Source organism: Heterocephalus glaber, unplaced genomic scaffold, assembly GCF_053883595.1.
Source record: "Heterocephalus glaber isolate CG9 unplaced genomic scaffold, H.glaber_assembly_v1.0 deba00001067, whole genome shotgun sequence".
Lineage (NCBI taxonomy): Eukaryota > Metazoa > Chordata > Mammalia > Rodentia > Bathyergidae > Heterocephalus > Heterocephalus glaber.
Genome location: NW_028258187.1, coordinates 3,127,900 through 3,143,670, shown reverse-complemented (window position 1 = coordinate 3,143,670; position 15,771 = coordinate 3,127,900). Strand labels below are relative to the sequence as shown.

At 49.9% G+C, this 15,771-nt stretch overlaps 1 long non-coding RNA gene and 1 pseudogene across 1 annotated transcript; one reads left to right on the top strand and one right to left on the bottom strand.

Annotated features, from left to right (window-relative positions):
* Nucleotides 1-963: 963 nt before the first annotated feature.
* LOC110346200 (uncharacterized) lies at nt 964-8,227 on the bottom strand. The gene is made up of 3 exons (XR_002390101.2): nt 6,831-8,227; nt 5,315-5,418; nt 964-2,686 (listed from the first exon to the last, which is right to left on the bottom strand). It is a non-coding gene; the product is annotated as an uncharacterized LOC110346200 (long non-coding RNA).
* Nucleotides 8,228-8,463: 236 nt separating this feature from the next.
* Nucleotides 8,464-9,549, top strand: LOC147828480 (PEST proteolytic signal-containing nuclear protein pseudogene; annotated as a pseudogene).
* Nucleotides 9,550-15,771: the final 6,222 nt, after the last annotated feature.

The window sequence follows — 15,771 nt, the reverse complement described above, 5'->3', positions numbered from 1 at the left end:
TGTCCTAAAAACCCAAACACTGTCGTTGGACCAGAGAAATTTTCACTGATCCCACTAGAGGATGAAACAGGCTCCTGAAGAGCCTCGGCATCACCCCTGGGGAGATGTCGTCGCCCAGCAGATGGGCAAGGGCAGCTGACCGAAGGCCGCCTCTGTCACCTTCACTCTTGGGCTTCTTGCACGTGTCTCTCCCCAGCACTCTGTGGATCAGCTGCTCCACACCCAGCTGGAGTGGGCTTCGTGCGCATCACACACAAAGGGGACGCTAAACCATGCCCTTCTCCCAAGTATGCCTTTTACACACCCTGGTCTCTCTGGTATACACACACACACACACGCACGCACGCACGCACTCACGCTCACACACGCTAGGACAAAGTCACACCTTTCCAGCTGGACTCCTTCACTCTTTTTTTCAGAACAAGGCCATGCACCACTCCTTAGTGCATCTTCCTGGGGTTTTCTACATTTCTTGGCCCTGCGAGCATCCCGCCCTCCCGGGGATGCCTCTTCCTGCAAACCGTGAGGGAAATGACTTTTCAGTGACAACTGCCTCCTGCCTGCTGGCCTTGCCACTATTCAAATTTTCTACTAACGCATATGTTTTCAAAGAAGAGGGTCAGACGTGCACTTCCCAAACCCTCGGGAGTGCTTGCTCAGCCCCTGGGCCCCGAGCCCCCCCCCCCACTCGGTGAGGTTCCAGGGCTCAGGGCCCATGTGTTGCTGGGGAGGCGGAGGGCCACAATGTAGCCAGAGAGAGTCTCCCTGCTGGGCGCCTCTCCTAGCAACCTCCAGCACCAGGGATAACCTCACGGTGAGTGAGAAGCGAAAGGGAACACGGTCAGGTGGATTCCCAGTCCTCAAGGAGGCAGCGCGGCTGCTGCGCTACCCCGACAGCCTTATCAGGGGCATCCGCGGTGAACACAGAGGGGCCCTGTGATGGCCTCTCACAGCCTCCAGGCTTCTACAGCGCTCTCCCTTATGCAGCATTGGTCCCAGCCTTGCCAGAGTTTCTTCCAGAAGGCGCCTCACTTAGCAAAAACAAATCCACCCTCAGGTTATAATTGAAGAAACTGAGGCTCAATACTAAGAAAGCTTATTGTCCCAAAATCTCACTGCAAATCAGAGAAGATAGAATTCATCAAAAGGAAAAAATGGGCCAGGGATTTAGCTCTGCGGCACCGTGCCTGCCTCGCAAGTGCAAGGTCCTGAGTTTGATCCCCGGTACAAAACAAAAAAGGAAAAGATAAATAAGCCAAACAAAGCAAAGTCAAAGGCACCAACGATAAAATTCTCCCCTAAGGGTTGGTTTCAAATCCATGCATCAGGCAGGGGTGGCTCATTCCCAGTATTCCTCCCGTGACTGTGTCGCCACTGTGGTCTCTTCCCCTCTCCTTCCCAGGCCACAGAGCTGCTAGAGGGCAAGATCTGACCTGGCTTCAGAAGTCCCTCCGAGACCCAAAGCCTCGGGATGATAAATATGAGTAAGGAATGTTCCCTGCTCTCAAAGAGCTTACAATCTCATTCCAGCGGTGAGTGAGGAGGAGCGTGGCCGTACACAGAAACTTCCTAATACGCAGCCGTGCATGCAATGACTACGGTAGGCAGAATGATTAAAAAAAAAGAGGTGAATGCTTCAATTCTTTCAATTATTACAGTAGAAGACCCTGTCCCATGAATCGTCCTTAAAATACTCCCTCTCCCAGCGAACGCACTTATCCCATCATTCTTGCCACTTTCTGGAGCAGTTCCGCGAGCCTTCTTTCAAGAGTGTCTTTAGTTGTGCTATCGTGGCTGCCTCGATGTCCTGAATCCACTCAAAACGTGCACTGCCATGGTCATTTTGAGAGCTGGAAGTCACGTGGTGGCAGATCTGGTGTGGATAAAGACACAGCCTAATATTTTGATTTGACAGAAATCTCCATAAATATAAGCTGCAAATTGTTTCAGACAAGGGCGAAAAGAATGGGATGTGTGTACTGAAGTGAGCAGGACAAGGGAGGGGATGATGAATGAGTCCTTTACTGTAAGAGATTTTTATTTACTCATTCACTGTATTCTTCCATCACACTTGTAGATCCAAAGTCGCCTGGGAACGGCGAGGAGAGTCAAGCAGGCAAGGGCAGTCTTGTTGCAGAAAGTGTAGGCTGTGTCCTGAAACGTGCTGAATTCCCAGGAAACGGGGGAAAGGAAGCGATGACAAAGATGCTTGCATTTGGAGTCGGGACCCATGTGAGGACCACGTCGGCTGCCAGAGCCACCAGGCGCCTCACACCCTGGAGAGCCACGCTCAAGGCAAAGAGCGAAGGAAGACAGGATGGAGGGGCTGCCTGGGGTGGGGCTGCCCCGCTGCAGCTGGGGTCCCTGGAGCCCCTGAGGCCAGGTTCCCGGGGAGATGCGCCCTGCTCTTCGAGGAAGGCGCAGGAGCCAGAGCAGGGCCTGCAGAGAGAGTGGAGGCTCGGGTGAAGCTGCTCCAGCAGAGTCCGGCCAGCGGTGCAGCTCAGGAAAGGCCGAGCCAAACTCCCTGCCTTCAGCCCAGTTCTTCTGGCTCTCTGACGTCCTGGGTCTGCTGAATGGAGTGTGAGCGGTGAGGCCCTGGGAGGCCCGGGCACTGGTTACCCAGCAGTGGGCCTGGGTTGAACCCATTCTTCCCAAGTGCTGCACGTGAGCTTCCTGAGGGACAAACCTGGAAGGGAAGTTCGTTACTGCATTCAGGGCGCAGCAGGGCTGGAGACTTAGCTCAGTGGTTCTGGTGCCTGCCTCGCAAGCACAAGGTCCCGAGTTCAATCCCCGGTACCAAAACAAAAAAAAAAGCATTCAGAGCACGGCAAATCCTTTCTGTGCTCCTTTACACATAGTGGGAAAAGGTTTTTCACTACTTGCTAACTACAGTATCTCTTATTCTTCAAAATATAAAGAAGATTTAACCCAGGAAGTGCATTTAGCTTACATGTATTTCACTGCATTCCACAGGAACTGATTTAGGGAGTCATTTTACTCAGTGGTAGAAATCACTAGTACACAGGTCTAAGAGTTTGAGCCCCAGCCGCCAACACAGTTGGTGCAGAGCGTGCACGTGTCTTTACCGGAACCCTGGGCCAACACTTTGCTCCTCTCCTCTGCCAATCAGGAGCTTTAAACTGAAAATCAGAGGTTTCCTTCTACAGCAGGCCAGCTCTGGAAAATCTCTCCCTACCCTGCCTAACAACCTCCCTCATGGGAGTCCCGCTGGACGCTGACTTCCTGAGTGTACAGAGCCCTTCTTCTCCTGGCTGCTCTCTCTGGGCTCCCACTGAAGAAACCTCCCCTTCCCCTTCCCAGCCTGCAGTGGCTGGAGTGTGCTGTCTGTGTTGCAGTGTGTCCTCCCCACTGCTGCCCCACCCGGTCCAGATCTACCTACTTCCTGATGCCCACAGGACCCAGCACAGAACAACCTGCAGGTTCCCCTGCAGCAAGAGGCTTGCCGCCGGGGCCAGGGCTGTTCATCTCAGCACTCCTGGTCCCTCAACCACCCAAGGGAAGCACCAGTCCGGAGGTGGGGAAACATCATAACAGAGCTGCAGACACAGACAGCCATGTATCCAGAGAGCACAGAGTTCTGGGCTATTGTTATAAAATGCAACAGGTACTATTATGATCTCACCAGATCTGCACAGAAAGCACCATGCTTAGAACAAGAAAGAAAAGCTCAGAGTGTCAAAGTGATTCGTCCAAGACCATATAGCTAGAAAGTAGGAAAATATGGCTCTGGAGGCTTGGAGTCCTAAGGCTGGCTGGCCCCACATCCTGTTTTTCCTGGGTATCTGCGGCAGTGAGCTGGGAGAACCACACTGCGTTACAAGACGTGGCTCTTAGGGTTAGAGCTGTTAAAGTGATATAAAGCTCAGGTTTATAAAACCCATCTCATACCTCAGGACACTACATTGGCCCTCTCTACATAAACCCTTGGTGAACTGAAATGTAACTCTTTTGCAGCCTGATTTCTCTGTTCAAATATACCGTGATTTCACCGCCATCTCTATCAAATGATCAACTTCGAATTCTTTGGCACTCACTTTTGAACTCTGCTCTCGGACACTTAGGCAGGAGGATCACAAGCTGGAGGCCAGCCTGGGTAACTTAAGGAGACAGTGTCTCAAAAGGTAAATAAAGGGAAAGTGGGGTGAGACATGCAGCTCAGTGGTAGAACTGCTGCCTAGTGCCCGGGAGACCCTGCACCAAATCCCAGGACCACGGATTCTTCGGTGGGTATTTAAAGCCCTTCATTTTCAATCAGGAACTTAGGGCACAAGAATCCCATGGACTCCTGGTTAATACACTGGGCTCAGCTGTGGTGAGCCAGACACGCCTTCAGCTGAGACAGGAGGCAGGTGTAAGCTGAATGAGATAAGTTCACTGTATTTGGGGTATGTTGAAAGGTTTACACAATAAAAACTGTGTCTTCAAATTACAGTCTCATGGCACACTGTCCAGTATCCCCCAACCTTGGGTTTCAGGGACCATCTTCATCATTCCATCATCTCCCAGTATGTAATATCTCAAATTGCTTTCCTTATATTGACTTCGAACTGATGCACTATTTCACCTAGGCGTGCACTAAAAATAATACTTATGAGGTCACAGTACCTATGATATTTTATACTGCACACTAAAATCCACATATGGCTACGAAATAAAAATACATGTCACCTTCCATCCTCACCAACCACAGACAGTCTCCAAGTGGCCCTGCCTCAGTGGGAAGGCATCTTTTCCTAGCTGTTACTGTCAGGTATAGTTTGTAACAACATTCTAGTCTTACAATGGCTCAAAAACCTAACTGTGCAGCGGAGTCGTGGGCACGGGTGGCTTGAGCAAGGATCACTGGGCCCCACCTCAAGGCCTCAGCCTCAGGGCTGAGGATGGCCTGGACACACGAGTCCCTCCTGCATCTCTGGGTGGTACAGATGCTGCCAGTGTGGTGATGCCACTCCAGGAACTGCTAGGTTCCATGTAACAGCCTGTGCTTATCAGAAAGTTATTACATGCCAAGAGCTGCTTTAAATGCTTTCCAGATATTAAATAGCTTAATCCCCATGGCAACTCAAGGAGGACGCCGAGGTCCGGAGAAAGCAAAAAGCAGCATCAGTCATCCGGGTCCCTGCAGAGCTGGATTGGGCCGGCTGGCTCCAGAGCCTGCTCTAACCCCAGGCACAGGCTATGGGGGCCCCAAACTCCAGGCTGGAGGAGATGGAGAGGCTGGGGCTGCAGCTCACATTCCAGCTGTGGAGTCCTGGACCAGCCACTCGAGCCATCTGTGCCTCAGTTTCCTTACCTGCCAAGGGACATCATCACTTCACAGCGCTGTCACCAGGGTTTCCTGCACAAACAAGGCAGACGCACCTGCACCTGCGTCCCCAGTTGGAGCTTTCAGAGAACCTGCACGAGGTAAATGACATGTGCAAACTCCTGAGCCCAGGGCCTGGCGTGCTGGGTGAGAAGGACACTGACAGTAATGACATTAGCAGTCACACCAAAGAACACTGTATCTGTAGCCAGGCGTGGTGGTGCACGCCTGTAACCCCAACTACTTGAGAGGCTGGGGCGGGAGAACTGCAATTTCAAGGCCAGCCTGGGCAATTTAGCAAGACTCTGTCTCAAAACAAAACAAAAATATAACAAATAAAAAGGAATACTGCAGTTCCCACACCTCAGACACTTTACCATAGTCATTTATGTGATATACATTCAGTACACTTAGCTGTCGCTGTTTTATCATCATCATTTACCCCTAATCGACCCAGCCTAAAGAACACAGCTTCCTCTCGAGTCCTTCTGTCCCTGTGGCTATGTGTCCTGTCAGCCTGCCCCTCCCCTGCACAGTGAGCACCGTGTCTGAATGCATCTTGCCCCGTCTCCGGGTCTGGCGCCTCCCCTTCTGGGCTGTGATTTTCACCAACCCTGCACACGTGGGCCTTGGAGCCCTCCCGCTGTGGGAACACCACTATGGATAAATGGTTTTGGTGTAACTTTAAATACCGAAACAGTCTCTTTTTGTCTTTCTAAGGCAAGATTTAACAAGTTTTCGTGGACTCTGAATTTCATTGTTTTGCTATACAAGAAAAAGAATGTAAAACATTCCTGGAACCCAAACATTTCTTTTTTTCTTTTTTTTTTTTTTTCTTTTCACTGTAAAGAATTTAAAACATCGCGGTAGACTCCTAAGAGCACGTTGGGCGCAGCAGTGGGTAAGGTCCGGAGGTGCAGAAATCCCAGCCAGCCCCTCACTGCAAGCCCACCCTGGGTTCCAGGCTGGACAACCGCTGCAAGGCATCACGGGAGGAGTCACTATGCAAGTTAGGCGTCGAGGCCCCATCCCTGCCTGGTGCTTCCGGAGGACGAAGCCTTGGAGTGATTCGCACCCAGTGCTGCCCCTGGGGTCTGATAGAGGGGAGGGAGAGGGAGACTCACAGAGCACCTGCCCTGGGCTGCTCTGCGGGTCGGTGTCCAGAGACCCTGGCGCTCCTTCCCCGGATCCCTGGCTGGGCTGTGGAATGGATCTCATTTCCCTGCCCCAGGGCCGGCTGTTAGAAGGTGAAGTGTGGCCGGCCACTGGCCAAGGACAGGAGCCAGGGAGACAAGGCCAGACAAGGAGGAGCCGCGCCCGGGGAAAATCAGGCCGGGTGGGGGCAGAATGCGTGGGGCCCTGGTTCCCGGGGCTTAACTCCCAGTGCAGCTTGGCCTGGCCTGGGCCTCTCGGGCTTTCAGGCCCACAGGGCGCTGTGGCGAGGGAAGCAGTAAGGGAGGAGGGGAGGGGAGACGCGCTTCTAGCCGTGAGGAAATCGGCTTACCTTTCTCGCATGATCCCACGACACACTGAGCCACTTCCGAGCACGGGCGTCCACTCGCGACAGGCCTACTGGGTACGGGCTCCCCAGCCTGTTAGCACACTGGAAACCGAGACCCGCGCATTATTTTATGCGCGCCAAACAGATGAGGAAGCGGAGCTCAGAGCCGGAAGTGACTGGAGCTCGGTGCGTCTGACTGCACAGTGGGAACAGGCCTGGCTCCCTGCGGCCTGTAGGGCGCAGCTCTCCCTGCTCTGGGTGGGTAGCAGGCCCCTCACAGGGACATCTAGGACAGCGTCCCCACCCCGTGAGCCATCGGGAGTCTGCGCTGCCCACACCTCTTGCGCCTCATTGGTCAAAGCAAATCGCTCAGCCTGTAATCCCAACTGCTCAGAAGGCTGGGGCAGGAGGATCTAGAATTTGAGCTCAACCTGGACAACTAAGAGCTCGTCTCAAAATACAGAAATAAAGCAGATTTGGGGTTTAGCCCAGAGCTGCCGGGTTTTAATACCCAGTACAGAAAATTTTTTTTAAATCACACGATCCACAGGCGCCAACCCCTGTGCAGTGGAGGACGGTAGTAGAGAAAACGTACTTCTGTGTATCAGGGGAGTGAAGAATGGGAATGAGAGCCAACGTGTACTCACGGAATGTGAGAATTCGAGACCCCGAGGAGACATGGGCGATGCCCAAGCACGTCAGGGCATCATTGTCTTCCCGATTTACCAGTCTGTTCTTAATGTAGAAAATCTTCACCCCAACTCACACTTAGCAGAAACACACACACACACCTTCTCCCTCTAGAAATTCCCTTGCGGGTAACGCTGGTGGTCGATGGGCCACTGATTCGGGAGAGTAAGATGTTTTGCTGTGTCCAACCACACGGTCATCTTCTGCAGCTTTTATGGAAATCCGTGAAGAGTGAACCACTTGTTGGTGTTTTTTGGATGTTCCTGGATGTCGAAGTGCCTCTGTGAAATGTGCTTCCTTTCATTCTGGTCCCTGGGCCAAGGGGACCTCCAGGGAGCTCAAGGTCTTCCACCTGGGAAAACCCCCATTGCCTGAGTCTGTCCCCGGCAGACTACTTCCATGATCTCGAGCTACTTTCATGATCACTGAGCTTCTGTCTGAGGGCCCTCGGGGCCCTTCAAGCAGACGGAATAAATGGGAAGTGCGACATTCACCTGCTGACAGCCTTTTCTCACCCAGGCCTTTCATGATTCATGTCTCATGCCTGATTCCTGCCTTGGCTTCCGCCCTAACTTGGTGACTCTCTCCCTTCACTGCATGTCCTGGCTGTGCTCCAAACTCCAGCTTCGGCTGGGGCTACAGCTCAGTGGTGAGTGCTTGCCTAGCATGTGCGAGGCCGGATTCTCTCGCCAGCACCACACATACATACACACATGCACGCACATGCACACACACATATACGCACACACACACACAATCTTAAAGCTCACAGGTAGAATGAGATATACACTTATACAACGCAGATTTATAAATGTGAAACTGTTATTCCATATTGTTCCAGATTTCTTCCTAGATTAAAAAAAATGCAGAGAGCTGCAGGGGAGGCCGCAGCCGGGAAAATGGCGGACGGGAAGGCAGCAGAGGAGAAGCCTGAGAAGCCGGAGCCAGGTGGAGAGGCCACAGTAATGGAGGGGAAAGTCCCAGGCACAGCACTGAGAAGCAATCGGCTGAAGAAGAAGCTGCAGACCTCCCAACAAAACCTACAAAGATCTCCAAGTTTGGATTTGCCATAGGTAGTCAGACAACAAAGAAAGCAGCAGCTATATCCCTCAAACTTGGATCAAGTAAGCCTAAAGAAGCTGTTCCAACTCCTGCTCCAAAAACCCTTTCAGTAGCAGCAGCAGCTTTTAATGAAGATGAAGATAGTGAACCAGAGGAAATGCCTCCAGAAGCAAAGAGGAGGATGAAGAATATTGGAAGGGATACGCCAACATCAGCCGGACCAAACTCTTTGGGTTTTCTGATAACCAGAAGCTATGGAAACGATATATAAAATCTCACCTTGGAAATGTCCATGACCAAGACAATTAAATGATGTGCTTTGAATTGGGGTGTGGGGTGGGTGGAAAGTTAAAAGGAACAGTCTCCTTTTTTAAAATGGTGTAAGACTATCTTTGGAGCTGCTTTTTCTTTTCCTTTTTCTTTTTTTTTTTTAAGATTGAGTGGTACACTAATAAGTGAGAGTTTGAAATTAGAGGTAATTTATGTTTTATATACAGATTTCAAGACATTTGCTAATTTTGTGGTTTCATGTGATGAGTTCCCAAAGGTTACAGATAATAAAGAAATCAGAAATGGTACCTTTTTAAGAATTGCATAATTTTTTAGACACAACTATTAGCACATTAAGAGGGAAGCAAAAAATAACTGTCTATTTAAAACTGTCAGCAGTGACTCCTAAATTAACTCCCTCATGACCTAAAGTGACTGTCTGGCTCCCAGGAACAGCCTCATAGAGAAAGGGGGAGTATTGTATTGAAAGGAAAATGTTGCTGGACTATTGACTGAAAATAAATTTAGGTAAAATTAAAATAGTTTTTTTCTTATGGGCATTTGTTTTGCTATCATATTATTAGGTATTGCATTGCTATCAGTAGATACAGATGCTTAGCTCTTTTACTAAAAATAAATTTTTTAAAAAATTTCTGTGTGAAGTATCAAGTTTGAAATAGACCATTTCACTCCTTAAAGGTCTTGTCTACCTTCATTAGTCTTCAAAGAACAGCCATTTGCTACCAAAGTAAATCAGTATTTTGAAAGTGCTTCTCTTGGTTTTTGTTTGTTTATTAGCTAATTCTTGTAAGCATTTCCACCAGAACTTGAGGCAAATCATAAGGAAACTGTTTCTTTTAAAATATAAACCACCACCAAAAATTTAAATGTACATACTATTTAAGTGTTTGGCTGGTTTTTATTTTTTTAAAGGTATAAACACCAAAAAATAATTTAATATTGTAGAAGATGGAAGACAATAAGATGCATTTTTCTGTAAATTTGTCTACACATTTACATTACTAAGTTGTTAAATCCAATTTGAATTGAACTCACTACAGGATTTCTTATTAGAACAATTATATGGTTTATTTTAAGTGTATACATACTGCCCAGTGGCCTGGGCATATTGTAGGTACTGAAAATGAAAGAAAATGCATCTTCAAACACATTTTATAGAATTGTTCATCACATATACTGTATGTGTACTGTAGGGTGTTTTGTTTTGTATTTTTGTATTGTGTATGGACTTTTTTAAAGTGACAGTTAAACACATCTTTGAAAGCATAGTCACAGACAAAAGAAAAATGATACAGTGATTCCCTTCAGAATGCCTACAATGTTAAATGTGGAGGCAGCTTCAGACTATTTTATTGGTGGTAGTTACTTGCTGATCTTTTTAAATAGTAACTCCAGAGAAGAAACCTGCGCATATGCCTAATAAGTTGTTCTTTTACATTACAGTTTAGATGAAGCCCCAAGTAAAACAATGGAAATGTATATAGAACTATTAGTTCTTACATGATTTAATCATACCAAAATACATGAATTGAACTTCAACTTTACTTGTATGTAGGCAAACTGTTCATTTTTGTCCATTTCACTGTTTGTTAAAATAACATCCCTCTCCCACATACTCTTTTCTTGACCCAAATGAAATAGTAATCTAAGGTCACGATGAGGAGAGAAACAGCTGAGATGAATGTCTTTACTAAAATAACCAATAAATTTTGTCAAACTCAAAAAAAAAAAAAAAAAAAAAAGCAGAGAAAATGATTTTCTGTCCTTAGCAGGACATGGTGAAAATAGGGCTGAGCCTGGAATCTGGGTGAACATTCACTCTGCAGTAGGAGTCACGAAGCGGTGCCTGCTCCAGGGACCGTAGACATGGAAAAGTCAATCAGTCGCGGAAGAACGCTCTTGTTTGTGCAAGTTTGATAACTGAATAGCTTGAAATATGTGGTCTAAAGGGGCCTCCTGGTTTCTTTCAAAGTGAGTTGCTCCCCTGAGAGTTACTAAGTGCAGCGCAAGTCCTGGCGACAGTTTTATACTCCCAGGACACCGTGCCAAGACTCAGCCCTTACAGAAGGATCAAACCTTCGTTAAAACTCCCGGAAGGAGGCCTGGAGACCAGGAAGTAAGACGTTCTCCGTCACCAGGTGTGCTTAGCTCCGGGGCTCACAGGCAAAAGGTCCTCACAGAGGAGGAGGTGCTGAAAACCCACAGCCCTGGGCCCCATCCTCATTTCCTGCAGGAAGGAGAGGCCCCCAGGCTGGTGACCAGGGGATCCTGTCTGCCGCTCAGCTGAGGCCCCCCTCCTCCCCTTGGCGGGCCCCTCCCTCCAGGGACAGCGCCACTCCACTCCGGGTCTCAGAATCACCCGGAAGAGGGCGCCCTGGTTCCCGGGCAGAGGCGCAGACCTGAGTTTTGTCCCTGCTCAGTTTCTCCCTGGTGGTGCTGTCGCTGTTGGGGTCCGGGCGAACTGGACCCTCAGCCAGCAGACTCGCCCTGAGCCTGCCGCTAGCTCACCGGCGACGTGAGACTCGTCCTGGTCCCTTGCACTCCATGTCCTTGCTGTACGGAGAGGCTGGAGTCAGTGCCCTCGGTGTAACAGGGGTGGGGCCAGGTTTCCAGACCTGAAGCAGGTAACTCCTCTCCTTCCCCTTACGATGCCACCTGCTGCGTGCACATCGCAGGGCCGTTCAGGAGGTAAGCGTCTGACACGCAGACACTGACGCTTCTCCCACGGCCTCGGCTCTAGCGTTGCTGTCCAGTTCCCTTCGAGTCCCAGCGTCACAGTTCCGAAGCCGCCCCAACTCTCCTGGTCCCGTGGACTCTGCCGCCCCCTGAACCCGGTCAGGGAGCCCTGGACACGAGGCGGCCCCGGCATCTGCCTCCCGGGACGCGCTGGGCTGCGACCAAACCAAGTCCCCAGCTGTGGAGGATCGCAAAGGGTTGTGCTTTTTATATTAAACCTTGTGAAATGAATGAGTCACGTGGGGTTACCCACGCACTCAACCCAACTGTGTTAGACACAGATTCGGGTTCGGAGCAGTCTCCTGTGTCGCTCTGAAACCACTAAAATGGGTCCGATGCTTCAGACTTGCAGAGGTGAAGGTCTCAAGCTCATTTCGCTGCTTTCAAACTCGAAGGGGTGGCAGATATGTCCCTGCAGCCTATGTCCCTGTCACCCACAGGAGGGGACACTGAGAACCAGCAGTCCACGCACTTCAATCACATCCAATTCATTTTATGCCAACCGTCCCGCAGTAAAATGACTTTATATTCCCAGCTCCCAAGAAGGCTAAGGCAGGAGAGCCTCTTGAGTCCAGGAGTTTGAGGCCAGCCTGGGCAACATAGTAAGACCTTGTGTCAAAACAAAACAAAAAAAGCCAGGTCTGGTGGCACATGCCTGTAATCCCAGCACTGGGGAGGCTGAGGCAGGAGGATTGCTGTAAGTTCAAGGGCAGCCTAGGCTGCATGGTGAGTTCAAGGCCACCCTGAACTACAATAGCAAGACCCTGCCTCAAAAAACAGAAAAAAGAAAATAAAAAGAAAAGAAGGAAGGAAGAAAAGAAAGAGAGAGCGGGAAAGAAACAAAGAAAGAAAGAGATCTTTAAGAGAGAATACATAGGTATTCCATGGAGACAAAACAGCTGTCAGCAGATTTGGGGGGGGGGGACTGGAAAAAAATGGAATTTTACTTTTTACTGTCATCTACATCTGTATTGGTTGATGTAGTTATAAGTAGCATGAACTTCAAATTTTATAATTTAATACAGTTAGTTTCAAACTTGCTAGTTTAAAAGTGAGGGTTTTCTTCAACTCGCACGTTTATTGTAACAGGTTTCTTCTGAACTGCACAGCTTTCTGAGCGGGAATGAGGAGACTCAGAGCCCCTCGGCGGGGGGGAGCGAGGGGCGCTGCGGTTGGCACTGAGGCCCGCGGCCCGGACAGCTGGGGCCTCCCGGACTGGGCAGCTGGGTCCGCGACGCCAGCTCTCAGCGGGCCGCACCTGCTCCCGGGCTGGCTGCAGGCAGGGAGCGGTAGGTATTTCAAAGCTGCTCCAAGAGCGGCTTTCAGAGGTGGTCACCAAAAAAGCGAGAGCGGCGATGTGCTCCCGGCTTGATTTGCTCCTTCAGCAGTGCGTGCACCAGCAAAACATGGCAATGTATAGGTACCGATAAGTGCAGTTTGCCAAATAAAACTTAAACTTTAAAAATCATTGTACCAGATATACACACGTACGTATACGTGTGCGCATCTAATTCCGCGGCTGCTATGTAATAATGCAAATTACATTTTTGACATTTTTTTCTGCACTGGTCTGGACGCAGCCCTGGTTGGAGCCTGCGCCGGGGCGCACAGGTGAGCTCTGTCCGGCAGGTGGCGCTGCTGTCGCGGCCGGGCTGGTCGGGCTGAAACAGCAATTTCAACAACACTCACTCTGCTAGCAGCAATAATAACTGTCCTTATCAAGTACTTGCTCTGGGTTGGACGCTTTCTGAGCCCTTCCCCCCTCACCGCTGGGCGCTCACTACGGAGCCAAGCAAGCCGGCCGGACCCTGTGTGCCCCCAGCAGGTGCCTGTGGTGACCCCTTCCCAAGAGGAAGCGCCTGAGGCTCACGGCTTCGGAGGCTGCAGTCCCTGGTCCACACGCCCCTGTCTCCAAGCAGCACGGCCCGGCGGCAAGGCGTGGCTGGAAATGAAGAAGAGACTGCGGCCCCACGACCCCCTGCAGGACTCACCCCAAGGCCCTGGGCACCTCCCACCAGGGCCCACTGCTTAAAGTTCCTCCACCTCCCAGTGGCAACGGGTTAAAGGATGGACCCTTGGAGGACATCTCCTAGGCCAGAGCGAGTAGTGCCCCCCTTCACAGAGGGATAAACTGAGGCTGGGTGACTTGCCCAGAGCCACCACTGGGATGAGTAGGGGTATCTGAGACTCTAACTCAAGCTGCCTGGCTCTGATGCTCTACACCAAAATGTCCCCACGGTTCCCAGCCTCAGCGCCGAGGAGTGATAGTCCTTGTGCCATGGCCCAAAGTGGGGACCGAAAGAGGGGAGGGTGGGAAGGAGGGTGAGACCCGGCCCCGCCTTGCCCACACTGAAGCCAAGCTGAGCTCACCTGGTCCACTGCTCAGCCCACACCGATCCCTTCCGGGTGGCTGTGTGACCTGCAGGGAAGGCGGGGTACCCCGGCCTTATCTCTTCCTCATAGCACCTTGCTCCGTGTCCCCAGGGACTAAGACAAAGGGACGTGCGTGACCGGCGACTGAGCCCCGCCTCTGCTCCCCACCCATCCAGGTCACACAGCTCACTCCTAGGAGGTGGAGGGGTAAAGTGTCTCGTGCATGGTATTTACTCTTTAAAGATCTATCTGCGTTTTTATGGCTGATCTGCAATTCTTTGCGAAGTGCTCAAGCCCCTTTGCCCCCGGGATCCTTAGATGACCTTAACTTGGGGAAGAGAGGCGGGCGAGGGGACGTCGTGTGCAGCGGGTGCTTACTGAGTTGCCCGGCTCTCAGCTTATTGAGCTGTGCTCTGCTTCTGTCTTAACTCATCAGCTCCTCATGCTGCACACCCTGCTAGCTCCTCAGCCTTAAGCAAGATCCTTAACATCCCTTCCCCAGTTAGCTTGTTTGTGAAATAGTACAACCCCACCCTGTAGGAGAGTTAAAAAAAAATGAATTAATATATTTAAAGCAGAACTGAGTCTGATGTGTAATGAGAAAGCAATCAATTTTAACTGTTACTTAACTTCTCATCTGAGTCACGTAACCACCTCTTGAGGTAGATAAGTACCCAGAATTATTTTCATTTACAACAAATTTTCAGAAAGATTGAAGGGCTTTCCCGGAGCGATAGCGATACAGCTAGTCAGTCTGGAAGACCTAGCAGAAGCATCCGGGGCCAGGCAAGCCCAGTCCATGCTCGCTCTTCCTTGCTCTGATCTGGCAGTGCTGGGGTCTTTCCCAGGTTCTCGGCTGACTCCAGTCCCCAAAGGTCTCTGCTTGTTCCTGTCCTTTGTTGTCTTTTCCCTGAACTCAAGTTGCAATGGTGAATAAGGATACAAATTGGAACCGTAACACTACCCACTTGCGTGTAGCACCGCTATTGATAAAGCGTTTCAATGCCGGAGTTACGCAAGTCTCAGCAAAACGAAGTAAACTCAGTGTCTCAAGTTCAACTGAGACTATAAAATTCATATGATGCAAATTGATACTCAGATCTTTGATCAATTTTATTTCTTTCTGTTTAGAGGCAGTGCATATTCTTTTCTCTGCACTTTCAGAAGCAGACCAAAAACATTTGTACTTGTAAATAACTCGAGGTTAATTGTAAGTTATTTTCCCTGGAGTGTTGAGGGGACTGGTAAAAATGACACTGAGGATCGTGGAGAGGGTGGAGAAAGGAGTGAGGGAAAGAAATGAAGTGAGTATAAACAGACTGGCCACAAGGTGCCAGGGACCTGGGTTGGGGAAAGGACAGTCGATGCGGGGAAGACCGGATATCCACATGCAGAAAAGTGAAATGCGACCTTTATCTCTCCAAAAACAAAAGCCAACTTAAAATGGACTAAAGGCTTAAGCAGAAGGCTGGAAACTATAAAACTACTGGAAGAAAACACAGGACAATCCTCATGACCTTGGTCTGGAAAAGGATTTTTTCTTTAAATAAATCTCAGAGCACAGGCAACAAAAGCAAAACCAGACAAGGGGATGACATGGGGCTGAACAGTTTTCCCACAGCAGAGGAAACAGTCGATGGGGGAAAGACAACCTGCAGAAAGGCAGAGTATAGTCACAAGCTCTCCATCCGATAAAGAGTTCATGTCTATGACATATGCAGGACTCAAAAGGTGCGACAGCAAAAAAACCAAATAATCCAATTTTTAAATGGGCAAAAGAATGGAACAGAAA